The following is a 12,587-nucleotide window of genomic DNA, read 5'->3' on the forward strand; positions in this document are numbered from 1 at the left end:
AGTAAGCCAGAAAGCCAGGAGGAAGGCGCCCAAAAGACAGAAAAGCCGAGCAGGGGGGCGGGGGGGGGGGGCGGGTAGGCTAAGCCAGGATGGTGCGGCCACTGCAGACAGATGGGGGAGGCCAAGAAGGACGCGCGCAAGCACACGGACCCCCTCTCACCTCCGGAGAACGTGCTCAGGCTCAGGCTCAAGGGTGTGGTCTGGGATGGGGTCTCCCTGTGGAGAGAGGGTCACAGCTAGAAGCCCCCCTGTGGGCAATCTATGCCCCAGCTCCTCCCAGAACCCCAGCCCTCCCCCACCCACCCAAACTTGTACACACATACACGCAGCCTGCAGCTACAGGAAGTCTCTGAGCTGCTCAGAATGCCCCCCCCCCACGCCAGGACTTCTGTGGACTGGCTGGGAGCCAGGCCTGACCCAGCTGCCCCACCACACCACTCCCCCTCCCTGTCCTGGAAGCAGGAAAGGAGAAGGCACTGGAAGACCTCAGAGTTCCCAGATTGCCTGGCCCCACTGGAGGTGGGGAGGGCCAGCGGCAGGCCTCCCCAACCTGGCCCGAGGACCTGGGGAGTGGGAGGCCTGAGGACCCCAGCTTCCCACACCAGGCACCCCGAGGTTATCTTATGTCAGGGAAAAGAATGGCTGTGGTTCCTGTGTGGTCTCCCTGGCTGCAGCCCTGGTCCCCTGAAGACACAAAGTCCCAAGGACTTGGCCTGGGGTAAGGAAGGCTTAGCAGTTCAGTAGCAGGGACTGGGTGAAGCGCCCACAGCAGGCGGGAGGGAGGCTGGTGGCTGGGCTCAGTTTGTACTGGGGGTCAAAGGGGAGTTCTTTTCCGAAGAATTCTGGGAGAGACGCCAACTAGAGCAAGCTGCTAACCACCCCTCCCTCTCTCTCTCACTGCACTGGGGTTGGGGGGGGGTCCCTGCCAACCAGACTTAACCCTCTGCAGCCTGTGTTACTTCAGGCCCAGGACAGCATTGGGCTGGAGCTGGATGTAGCTTCCACTGCTAGGAAGGAGGCAGTTACAGAGTGCCCGCCAGAACATGGCTCCATCTGGCCCCGCCCTACCACCACCACCTGGGTGACTTTCCTGGACTCATCTACTGAAGGTAGATGAGAGTCTGCAGTGACGTGTGCGTGCGTGTCTCAGAGACAGAGATTGAGAAACACAAACTGAAAATTCCTTGCCAAGCCCCTCCTCCTGCTGGGTCACTGAGCGCTGTACCAACCTGTGCCTCTCCCCCTCCCTCCCTTCCACCGGGGACCACAGCCCCCCCCGGGGGGGAGGGGCGTCAAGGGACAACCTAGCCTATGCCCACCTTCTGCGAATCTCCCCAAGCCCTTGACTCCCACAAACTGCCCCTGCCTAGACTCACTCCTTCCTTGATGGCTTCCAGAAGATAGCATTCAACTGGAATGTGAGATCCTAGAAAGGGAAACTGAGTTCTAGGGGGGGAGGGAGTGTCTCAGGGTCTCCCGTCTGTACAGCCCAGCCCAGTCCTGATCCTCTGAACTCCGCTCTCAGAGAACGCTGTCTAACTGTAGTAGGAGAAAATGAGATTAAACATCAAGAACCACTTCCTGGGACCCGAGGCTGCAGTGGCAGCCGGCCCCACCCCAAGAGCCTGGATTCCAGGCCCCTTCATCTTCTGCTCAGAGTGAAATGATGAGCTCATTTTTTGTTCACCGCTGCTAATCAGAGACCTCAACTTCTTTGAACTTAAACTTTGCCACCAAGCTCCCAGGTCTGATGTGACTAGTTGTTCCTTGTCCCCAAAGAAGCAGATGACAATGGGGGAGGGGATCACTTTCCTTTAGAGCTCTAGATCTTCCTTAACAGCCAGCACTGTCTCTCAGAAAGTGATCTGGCCATGGGGGACCCCTCACCGTGCTGGGGACCCATGAGGAGCAGAGGGGGAAAGCCCAACCCTGGGCGGCAGTTTATCCCAATGTGTCTCCAGTCCGCCACACTCTCTCTCCAAGGGCTAGGGCTGCCAGAAGCCTTGGCCTTATGCCAGGAAACCTCCCTATCAAAGGGCAGAGGACTCCACGTCCCAGGGAGCCTAGGAGCTGCGGGAAACCTGTGACTACACACCCAGACATGTTCCCAGGAAGGAGGAGGAGGTGAGAGAGATGTAAAGCACCACACGTGCGCCCCAGTGCACGCACACACACACACACACACACACACACACACATCAAAGATGCACATGCCTCCAGAGCACACTCCTGAAATATCCTCAGATATGTGCAACCCACAGACATATACATAGTCAAAGTACCTCCTAAAAAGAAGCCCAAACTCTCCTTAAGACCCAGAGAGATTTGCATATACTCCAAGACAGCCCAAGAAAGCTCAGGAAACAACCAGACACTGGCCAACCACACAGAATTGCCCAGAGCTACACCAGCTCTGGGACATACACACACATACACACATATACACACACACACACACACACACACACACACACACAGAGTAGTAGTATGTGGCCATGTGCTAGCACACAAACTCAAACACTCCACCTCTGTGCACAGCATGAAGTCAGATTAGAGGACAAGGTCCCTCCTTCCTAGCGGAGAGGGGAGTCGAGGGGTGGAGAAGCACTCTGGGATTTCAAAACAATCCTGGTTTCGAAATGCTGGAAATGCTGGATTCAGGGCCATTCCCAGTTGAGAAGGGGGGGAGGGGTACACAGGCTAACTCCGAGCTGCTAGCTCAAGACCTAGGAGAGAGGTTGGACAGAGGAAGCCCCAGCCTATGGGGAAAGGGGCCCCAAAAGAGACACCAAGGCAGGAGGCGCAGCCGGCCCAGGGCCAAGCAGGGAAGGCCCAGGCTGCTGGACAGAAGGCAAAGGAGCGTTCCTGGCTGCCAGGAATAGAAAGGAGACAGGGAAAGGCCTCTACACCCCTAAGAACTGAGGGTAAGGGGGAACCTGCTCCCCTACCCACTTGTGAGCTGTGGTGACAGCCTTCTGCCTCTGCTTCCCCAGCAGCATTCGGAGTCTGAAGGTGGGCCAAGAGTTAAGAGGTCAGAGAGGGGGTGCAGGGCAGTCAGGACTGCCCACACTCAGGGCAGGCTGAGGTAGCAACCCCCTGGGAATTCAAGTCTTCTCTCCCCTTCACAGAGATGAGGATCATAGGGGAGACTGAGGCATTGCAACACCCCCCACACACACCCAGGAAGTCACCCCTCCCAGGGCAGCCAGAGGGCCCTTGCTGCCCCTCCTCCAACCTCCAGGGAAAGTCGGCCGGGCTCACCAGGGAGAGAGGGAGGGGGAGGGAGGTCAGGCCAGGCTGGGGGTGGGGCTCTGGAGGCCTGGCCCTGGCACTCCGCAGAGGAAATTCCAGGCTGCCTTCGGGGCCGCCCATCCAAATGACAAGCAGCGAGCAGCGGCCCTCTCCACCTCATCCCTCTGCTCCCAGCCCCGGCCACCTGGCTCTGGAACCCCGGCTCTGAGACTGGGAGGCCCAGACAGGAGCAGCTCAGCAATCCCTGGGGAAGATGCTCAGCCCTGCTAGGAGCCCCCCACCTGGTGGTCCCGGGAGCCAATCTGAACCTCTTTATTCCCAGGTCCTGGGAGCTGTCCCCACAGTGCAGCTACAGGTGGGCAGCTGTTGGGGCTGGCAGGCAGAGGCACAGATGCCAGGTTAGAGCAGCCAGGCGCTCAACAGGTTGAGCCAGTCCCTGGAGCAAGCGGCCCCACCCCAGGGAGAGCGGGCCTGGCAGCGGCTGCCTGCCCGCGGCACCCAGCCTGTACCGCTTGGCTCCCACGGCTGCCCACTTTCCCACGGTGCCATCCCCCTTCTGTCCCTTCTCTCAGGTCAGCACCGGGGCAGTGCCCAGGGCTCTAGTACAAGGAAGCAAGGGATGCCATTTTCCCATCATCCTCGAGTGCCCTGGCTCTTGAGGTCCCTCCCTGCCGGCAGCCAGGAAGCCCAGGGAGAGGTAAACGTGGCACAGAGGCAACAGGAACCCCAAAGTGCCTCCCCACATCCTTGTGGGCCTCCTTGAAAGAGGAAGACGGGGCACACAGACACCTTGGCTCCAGGAGCTGCCGAGGGTGCTGGGACCCAACCTCAGCCTGCAGTGGCGCCAGAGGCAGGGCCTCCTCTCCCTGGAGGAGCCGTTACAGAGCTGCTTCCATTTGTGCCAAAGTTGTTGCCACCTGCAACCTTGGTGCTTTCCTCCCAACCCCTGGACTCCCCAGGCTCTATCTCAGCCACTCTCCAAAGGCAGGCACACCCCCACCACACACACACACACACACACACACACACACACACACACACGCACACACGCGCGTGCGCGCACACACACACACACACACACACACACACTGCCTTTTATACAGCAGCCTTTAATCTAAAGCAGGTGCCAGGCATTCCAGCCTTTGCTGAGTGCTGAGTCCACACTGCCACCAGCTAGGCCTCTGCCCAGGAGGCTACTGCCCTGTCTAGTAGTGGGTGAGCCCCCAGCCTAGGGTACCAGGAACCCGGAGGCAGAAATTAGCTAAATGAAGCCATGGGTGTCCAATGTACCTTCACCAAGCAAGATCACTCGGGCTCAACTTAGCACTGACTAGCCCCTGTGACCCACGAGCACAACAGTCATCCTAGATGGAAGCTGCTAAGTGTCCTCTCTCTCAACAGCCTGCCTCCCAGAATCAACCCCACCCCATCCTAAGCAAGAGTAGCAGCAAGTTAGCTGGGAAGTCAGTGGAGGGAGATGGCCAGGGCTGGCCCAGTCCTCCAAGGAGGTAGATCACCTGAGGAACAGCAGTGCCTCCCACCTTCTTTCCGGTACCAGACCCCTGCTTCCCTCCCCACTCCCTGCCTTCCTCCTCCATTCCCAGTCCCAAGGCTTCTAACAGCAGCAGGGCCTCAGAGCACACACTGGGAGGACACGGCCTGAGCACGCTCTTCCCCTGAGGGCACGAAATCATGGTCTTGACCCAGAGAAGGCAGCCAAGCCCATGCTGGGGGCCAGCAAAGGAACCCCTGCCCCCCCCGGAAGTGGCTGCTCCCTAAAAAGACGTTGGAAGGGGGGAGAAGAGGAATGGAACCCACCTCCCCCCACACACACACCCATTGGAGAGCTAGTTTGAGCAGATACAAGGCAGACAGACTTCCCAGGTAAACAGTGCAGCAAGGGAGTAAACTAGAGTGGGGGGAGGGAAAGGAGGAAGAGAGGGCAAAGATCAAGGGGGCAGCAGAGTCCCTTTCCCAGGGCTCACAGCCCAGCTCCCCCTCTCTCAGAATACTTTTCCTCCCGCAGCAGAGGCCCCCTAGACCTGCACAGACACACACCCCAAGTAGCAGACAGTGGGAGGAGGGAGAGAGGGGGTATTAGAAAAACCCGGAAGGAAGGAAACTGGACAGACAGACAGAAGCTGACCCTGGCCTCATTGCTCCAGGGAGACACCCTCCAAATTCCCAGACTTTGAGGGGAGCCCCTCCTTCTCAGCCCCCCAAGAGGGGGAAGTGGAAATTGGACCTCGGTCCCTCCAGAAACCAAATTCCCAGAAGCCTGGGACCTACCCCAGCCAGGCAAGAGGCCTAAACCTCCCTCCTCCTCTCACCTTCTTCCCCCAAGGCCTCCTTTGGACCAAGACAGCAGCCACCTCCTGCCGAGGGAGCAGGGCCACCTCCAATGAACTGTGTGACTGTCCCACCCCTGGTCCAGCCCCCGCCACCTCAGAAGCCTGGACGGGGGAGGCTCCTCCAGGCTCTGGCAGCTCAGAGGCAAGGCCTGGGGGCAGAGGGTGGCCCCCAGATCTCCCCAGTACCGATTCACCTCCTTTTGGAGGCTCCCGTCAGACAGGGGAGGGGGGCTGGGGTGCCAGCCCCCACCGGGCTGGGGAGCCCGGGAAGGGGACTACATCTCCCAGAAGCCCCCAGGGCAGGGTTCGCTGCTCCAGCTGGCCCGAGGCCGGCCTTGTTCTCTGCGCCGGGGTGGCAGGGTCCCCCCGCCGCCCCCGAGCCCTCCTTCCGGGGCTCTGGAACTGCCAACCTGTCGGGGGGCCTGCGAGGAGCCTCCCCCGGCCCTGGGGGGGGGCGTCCCCCGCCCCTCCGACAGCCCGGGCCGCGTGCGCGAGGGCAGGAGACAATCCGGCCGCGTCCCCTCCCCGGCACGCCGCCCCCCCCCCCCGTCCGGCCGGCCTGGCGTGACTTTCGCCCTCTCCCCAGCCCTCCCCTCACCTCGCGCGGGCCGGGGGTCCTCACGCCAGGCCGGAGCTGGACGCCATGACCAGGTCAGGTCGGCGGGTGGAGGGGGTCCCCCTCCTGCTGGACGGCCGGAGGTGCGAAGCCGAGGGCGGGCGGGCGGCGATCTTTTGATCCTGGGCGCCTTGAGCTCAAAACCTGCCCGGCCCGGGAGAGGGGATCCGGGGGTCGGCGGGCGCCTGCGGGGCCGCCTCGCCACCGCCGAGCATGGTCGTGGGCGCCGGGCAGCGGCGGGGGAGCCGGCGCACCCGCCGGGCGCGGGGCCGGGCCGGGCGCGGGGCTGGGGGCTCGGGTCCTGCTCCTCCTCCCTTCCTTCCTTCCTTCCTCCGCCTCCGCCTTTCACTTTCCCCCAGGCCCGCGGGGACGCCGGGCCCGGGCGGGGAGGGGGCTGTCTGGACGCTTATTGTCGATCGGACGCCGCCGAGGGTCCGGGTCGCGGGCCCCGGGCTGCGCGGCGCCGGGAGACCCAGGCGTGCGGGCGTCCGGCCGGCTGGCTCCGGGCGGCGGCGGTGGTGCAGCGGCCCCGGCTCCGGGGCATGTCCGGCCACTGGCTCCGCCGCGCGCCGCCGCCTCCCCGGGCTCCCCCGCGCTGCCGGAGCCCCGCTCGCCCCTCCACTCGGCTCCGCTCCCCAGCCTGAATAAGCATCGGGGCTCGCTGGCTGCCTCCTTCTGCCTTCATACCAGAGCCCGGAGAGGCCCCTGTCAAAATAAGAGCTCCCCCATCTCGCTCGACTCCTCGCCCAACCCGGCTCCCCCAGCCTCCCAGTGGCCTGACTCGGTAAGGCGCCCGGCCGGCTAGCGGGAGGCCGGTCGGCCCGCAGGCGGGGAAGGGGGGGCTTCGGTCTCTCTCTCCTCCCCTTTCCTGAGGACGGGGGGAGGACGCGCGCCACCAGCATCCCAGGCTAGGGTGTCGTCTGACAAACCTACCTTCCTATCTGCACGGGTTGGAAAGAGTGGGAGATGCACACACACACACACACACACACACACACACACACACACTGGGTCCCCCTTCGTTGTATCCACCCATATCCATTATGCACTGTGCATTTCTTTATTCACCTCTCTCTTCTAGCAGACCATGAGATCCTTGAAGACATGCACTGAATTTTTTCATCTCAGTCTTCAGTGGTGGAAAGTGGACGCTAAGAAAACGTTTGTGGAAGTGAAACCTTTGTCTTAAAAAACAAACACTTTCTTCATTTAAAATAAAAAAAAGATAAAGCTTCACACATATACATAACACATCCAACATAAATACACCCCATCTGTGGAACGGTAGCTGCATTGAAAAGATTGTAAAGGAGACTTTTAAAAAGCATTTCATGCCAGGTGCTGGCGGCTCTGAGGATCATAGTTCAAAGCCAGCCCAGGCAGAAAAATCCTTGAGACTCTCATTTCCAAGTAACTACTCAGAAAAAGCAGTGTGGCTCCGATGGTAGAGTGCTAGCCTTGAGCAAAAAGAAGCTCTGAGAGACAGTGTGCCCAGGCCCTGAGCGCAAGCCCCAGGACTAGCATAAATAAATAGTATTTCATGTTATTTCCATGTTTACCACAAACCTGCAAGAAAGATGTCACAGCCCCACTGCACAGAGCAGAAAACTGAGCATTGCATGACCTAAGGGTTTACTCAAGGATACACAGCCTGGGCTGGGAAGGTGGCTCAGTGGTAGAGCGCTTGCCTTGCATGCATGAGGCCCTGGGTTCGAATCATCAGCACCACATAAGCAGAAAAAGCTGGAAGTGGCACTGTGGCTCAAGTGGTAGAGCGCTCTCCTTGAGCTGAAGAGCTGAGGGACAGCGCCCAGGCCCAGAGTTCAGACCCCACAGCCAAGGAAAAAAAAAAAAAGAAAGTGGCGAGCCTGGGAGTAGAAGTGGGATCTACTTATTTCTCTATTGTCCCCACCTGTCTAGAGTTAATGCCAGATGACACCCATGTGCTGGACACTAGCATGCCTAGTTGTTCTTTTGTTTTCTCTGTCCTCTGCTCACAGATGGTCTCCACATAGCTCTGGCCTCAGCGACCTTTCTCTCTCTCTCCTGAATATATGTCACATTTGTGCCACCTACCTGTGTGCTTACTTAGGTATTTCATCTTAATTCTCCTGCATGTATGTCTGGATGGTCCTGAAAGATTCCCAAGGTTGACTCAAGTGCCGGCTGGGTGCATCATAGGACTTCAATGAATATTGACTTGATGGGTTGATGGAGGTAGAGATGGGGGAGAGGAATAGATCCTGACAGAAAATGCCAGCATAACGCCTGCTAATTCACAGGTCACAAAACACTTGCATGCATATTATCTTAGACCATGCTTGACTCCAATTACTAGTTGTGCCTGCCAGCTTCTGGAGTAAAAATTGTGCTAGGTTGGGAAAGGAATCATCACAGATTAATTAGGTCTTATCCTATTTAATTTATTTATCTGTAGTGCTAGGTTGTTTGTTTGTTTGTTTGTTTTTGTCCATTGTGAGGCTTGAACTCAGCTTGGGCACTGTCTCTGAACTTTTTTGCTCCAGGCTAGCACTATACCACTTTGAGCCATAGCTCCACTTCTAATTTTCTGGTGGTTAATTAGAGATAAGAATCTCATGTAGCTAGGCGCTGGTGGCTCATGCCTGTAATCCTAGCTACTCAGGAGGCTGAGATCTGAGGATCACAGTTCAAAGCCAGCCTGGGCAGGAAAGTCCATGAGACTCTTATCTCCAATAAACCACTAGAAATCCAAGAGTGGCACTGTGGCTCAAGTGGTAGAGCATAGAGTGCTAGCCTTGAGCTAAAGAACTGAGAGACAGTGCCCAAGCCCAAAGCTCAAGCACCACAACCAACACAACAACAACAACAACAAAAAGTCTCATGGGCTTTCCTGCCCAGGCTGGCTTTGAGCCTCAATCATCAGGTCTCAGCCTCCTGAGTAATGCCTGGCAGTATTAGGTTTTGGTTGTTGTTATTTTAGTTGTTTTTGGTGCTGGTACTGGGGCTTGAACTCAGGACCTTGTGCTTGTTAAGCAAGTGCTCTACCACTTGAATCACACCTCCACTGCCTTTATCCTCATTAAAGGAAAAGAAAGTAAAGGCCAAACAAGCTGAGTTCAGTCTACTAGAAAGATTCTAGCCCTAGGATGCTACTTGAACCACAGATAGAAGGGATCAATATCAAGCAAGGGGCTGGTGGCTCATGCCTGTAATCCTAGCTACTCAGGAGGCTAAGATCTGAGAATCACAATTCAAAGCCAGCCCAGACAGGGGAGTTCTTGAGACTCTTTTTATTTGTTTGTTTGAACTCTGGGCCTGGATGCTGTCCCTGAGCTCTTTTCCACAAGGCTAGTGTTCTACCACTTTGAGCCACAGCTCCACTTCTGATTTTTCTGGTGGTTAACTGGAGATAATCTCACAGGCTTTCCTGAACAGGCTAGTTTCAAACCATGATCCTCAGATTTTAACCTCTTGAGTAGGTAGGATTATAGGTATGAGCTACCAGCACTTCTGGCTTGAACGATTCAGGGACAGTGCCTAGGCCCTGAGTTTAAGTTCCAAGACATGCACGTGGGCATGCAGGTGCACACACACACACACACACACACACACACACACACACACACACACACCACACACACACACACACACACACACACACACACACACAGTCCAATTTCTTCTCCCCATGTTCCTACAGTATAACATGGGCCAAAACAGAAAAGGCTCCTTGAGACTATGTTGCCAAAATAACCAACAAAAAACAAAGCCAGGCTGGAGTTGTGGCTTGCCCGGGCACAAGAGAAAGGCTCTGGGTTCAAACCCCAGTGCGGGCAAAAATAAAAAAAACCAATGTTTGTAAGGGTGAGCCGTGGCTGGTTGCAAGGGGTACCCAGCAAAAGTTCACGAGTGCTTGGTCTGTCCCGTGGCCACGCGCAGCGCCCCGGGGGCGGGGCGGTGACTCATCCCGCAGCGAAGCTTCCCGGTCCGGATTCAGAGCTCGGGACAGCCTCGAGTCCCGGGTGGGAAAGGACCCGGGAGGGGGAGCAGGGGAGGCCCGCGGCTGGCGTCCAGCGGCTCCCCCTGCCGGCGGGCCGCGGAACTGCCGCGCGCCTCCCGCGCTGTGTGTCCCCGTGTCACCAGGGATGTCACAGGTGTGCGGCCAGGGGTGCTGGTGGCGTTTGTCGGGGAAAGTGCTCCCGTGTGCGTGCGTGCGAGTTGGTGTGTCCGCGCCACGCGGGGCTGCTCCTGGAACCTGTTGGCACAATTACATCTCGTAAGGCTTTACTTTGGCGGTGGGGTCTGGGGGGCCCGGGGGCTGATGATGATCTGAGCTGGATCACACACGCAGAAGCCGGGATCTAGCCGCCGGTTCTCCTCACTGGCTCGGGTACTGAGCCCCAGAAGGCGGGAGGGGTTCCACCCACCAGCAGCCGCCGCGCCGCAGCAGGCTGAGCAGCCAAGAAAGGGTTAACCCAGCACCCACAGTGGCTTCAATCATTGGCTGCGGGCCCTGTCAGTTAGCGTTCCGAGGGCGGGGCTTGCCGGGCCGCAGCCGGATCGCCGGGCGCCCCTCCTTTGCCCCTCGACCCCCCGCATCATTTCCCCGCCGGGCTGCGCCCACAGCCCGCTCTGGGCGGAGACACCTTCCCGGGCCGAGGCGGCGCGGATCCGGGCGTCCTGGCGTCCCCGCTCACCCCGGCGGCCGGGCTTCCTGATAGAGGGTGATTATTATATAATAGGCTCGCTGCGCCGCAGCGCGCCCCGCGCCGCACACCCAGCCCCCTCCTCGAAGGCCGCCCCGGAGCCCGCTGTCCGGGCGGGGCGGGAGGCCCCGCGCCCCTCCGCGGTGGGCTGAGGCGGCGGCCCACCGCACGCCGGGCGCCGCGGGCGGGGGTCTCCGGTGGGCCCGGCGAGGGCGGCTCCACGGCGCCCTCCGCGCTCACCGAGTCCCCGCCCCCACCCTGAACTTGGAACTCGGGAGCCGGCGGAGGTGGGGCTAGGGGGCGCTGGGGCCGGGGGTCGGAAAGGGAAAGGACTCGGGAGAAGGTGCGGGGCCGGGAAGCGGGAGGTTGGGAGAGGGGGCCGGGAGGGGGGGGGGACTCTTATCCTGACAGGGCTCCCGCCTGCCCCGACTGGAGGGTTCGGAAAAACTGAGCCGGCAGCCAAGGCTCGGCTGGGAACCTCGCAGCCCACCCTCCCGGGACACAAAGCTGGAGGGGGCGGGGGGCGACCCCGGGGAGCGCGGGCCTCTCGGAGCGCCGGGGGCCCAGGGGCCAGGTCCCGGGGTGGGGGCTCCCGCGCGGTCTCCCCGCAGCCCGCTCCCCCTCCCCCCCTCGGCTCCAGTCTCGCAGATTGCGGGCAGACTTAACTCCTTGCGTGCCAGCCTGGCGGACTGGGAGGGGGAGACCGGGAGGGGGAGGCGGGGGGGAGGGACTCCAGACCCCACCCTCGCCAGTTTAACACCTTGCGGCCCAGAACACAGCCCCGGAGCGTCCGAGGCCGGGCCGGGGCACCCGAGGGCCGTCGAGCGGCGGCCCCGCGGCGGCCCCCCTTCCCGGCCGCCCCCCTTCCCGGCCGCCCCCTTCCCGGCCGCCCCCTTCCCGGCCGCCCCGCCCCCGGCGGGAGGGGCCGGGCTCCGCGCAGGTGGACGTCTGCGCCCGGGACGCGGGGCAGCTCCGAGTGCAGAGCCGGCCAGGACGTTCTCGGGTCCTTCCCGCCCGAGGCCAGACCGGGGGCCGCCGCGGCCTCCCTGGCGCCCGGGCCTCCACGCGTCCACGGCGGCGGCGGGAGCGCCGGCCCAGCCCGGCTCCCACCGGCCGAGGGCCCGGGGCTCCGCGTCTCCCCTCGCCCCCCTCCCGGCCGGATGGCCCCCAGCGGGGGCAGACCCGGCGGGAAGGGAGGGGTTAACCGGGCCGCCCGATCGACGGGAGCGCCAGGTGAGACGCCGCCCACCTTGGCCTCAGGTGCTCGGCGGCGGGGCGGCTCGCCTGCCCCCTGGTGGCCGGCGCGGGCTCTGCGGCTGCCCGCCAAAGCTTGCCCGGGCTGGGGCGGGTGGGCCCGGGAGCCGCGGGCCCGGGAAGGCCACCCCCTGGGGCCAGCCTGGGGGGGGGGGGAGCCGCCACCGCTCCCGGCCAGGCGCTGCCCTCCCAGCAGGCTGCTTCCAGATCCTCGCCGTGGGGACTCCGCTTAGGGTCCCCATGAACCCTGCAGACACCCGGAGGCCTGCAGGAAAGAAAGCCTGGGTCTCCCCCTGAGGAAGCAGCCTTTCTCTTCCCTCCAGACTCCAGCATCAAATACAAATCGCTAGCCAGGTTCAAAGCTCTCCCCTGCCACTCCTCTGCCTTCTTAGACACGCTGCCTGTCTTCTGAGTTTCTCCCTATAA

At 60.9% G+C, this 12,587-nt stretch overlaps 1 protein-coding gene across 3 annotated transcripts in view; it reads right to left on the reverse strand.

Annotated features, from left to right (window-relative positions):
- Positions 1–6,974, reverse strand: part of LOC138838994 (B-cell CLL/lymphoma 9-like protein) — a 29,617-nt gene extending 22,643 nt beyond the window's left edge. For 2 of the 3 annotated variants that reach the window (XM_070038623.1, XM_070038621.1), the window contains exons 1-2: positions 6,202–6,974; positions 161–216 (exon numbers count right to left, since the gene is read on the reverse strand). The gene's annotated coding sequence lies outside the window, so the exon portion shown is untranslated. The remainder of the gene's footprint in view (positions 1–160; positions 217–6,201) is intronic. The other variant, XM_070038624.1, reaches the window with a different exon arrangement.
- Positions 6,975–12,587: the final 5,613 nt, after the last annotated feature.

The sequence above is a fragment of the Dipodomys merriami genome, unplaced genomic scaffold, assembly GCF_024711535.1.
Source record: "Dipodomys merriami isolate MVZ:Mamm:240054 unplaced genomic scaffold, mDipMer1.0.p SCAF_29, whole genome shotgun sequence".
Classification (NCBI taxonomy): domain Eukaryota; kingdom Metazoa; phylum Chordata; class Mammalia; order Rodentia; family Heteromyidae; genus Dipodomys; species Dipodomys merriami.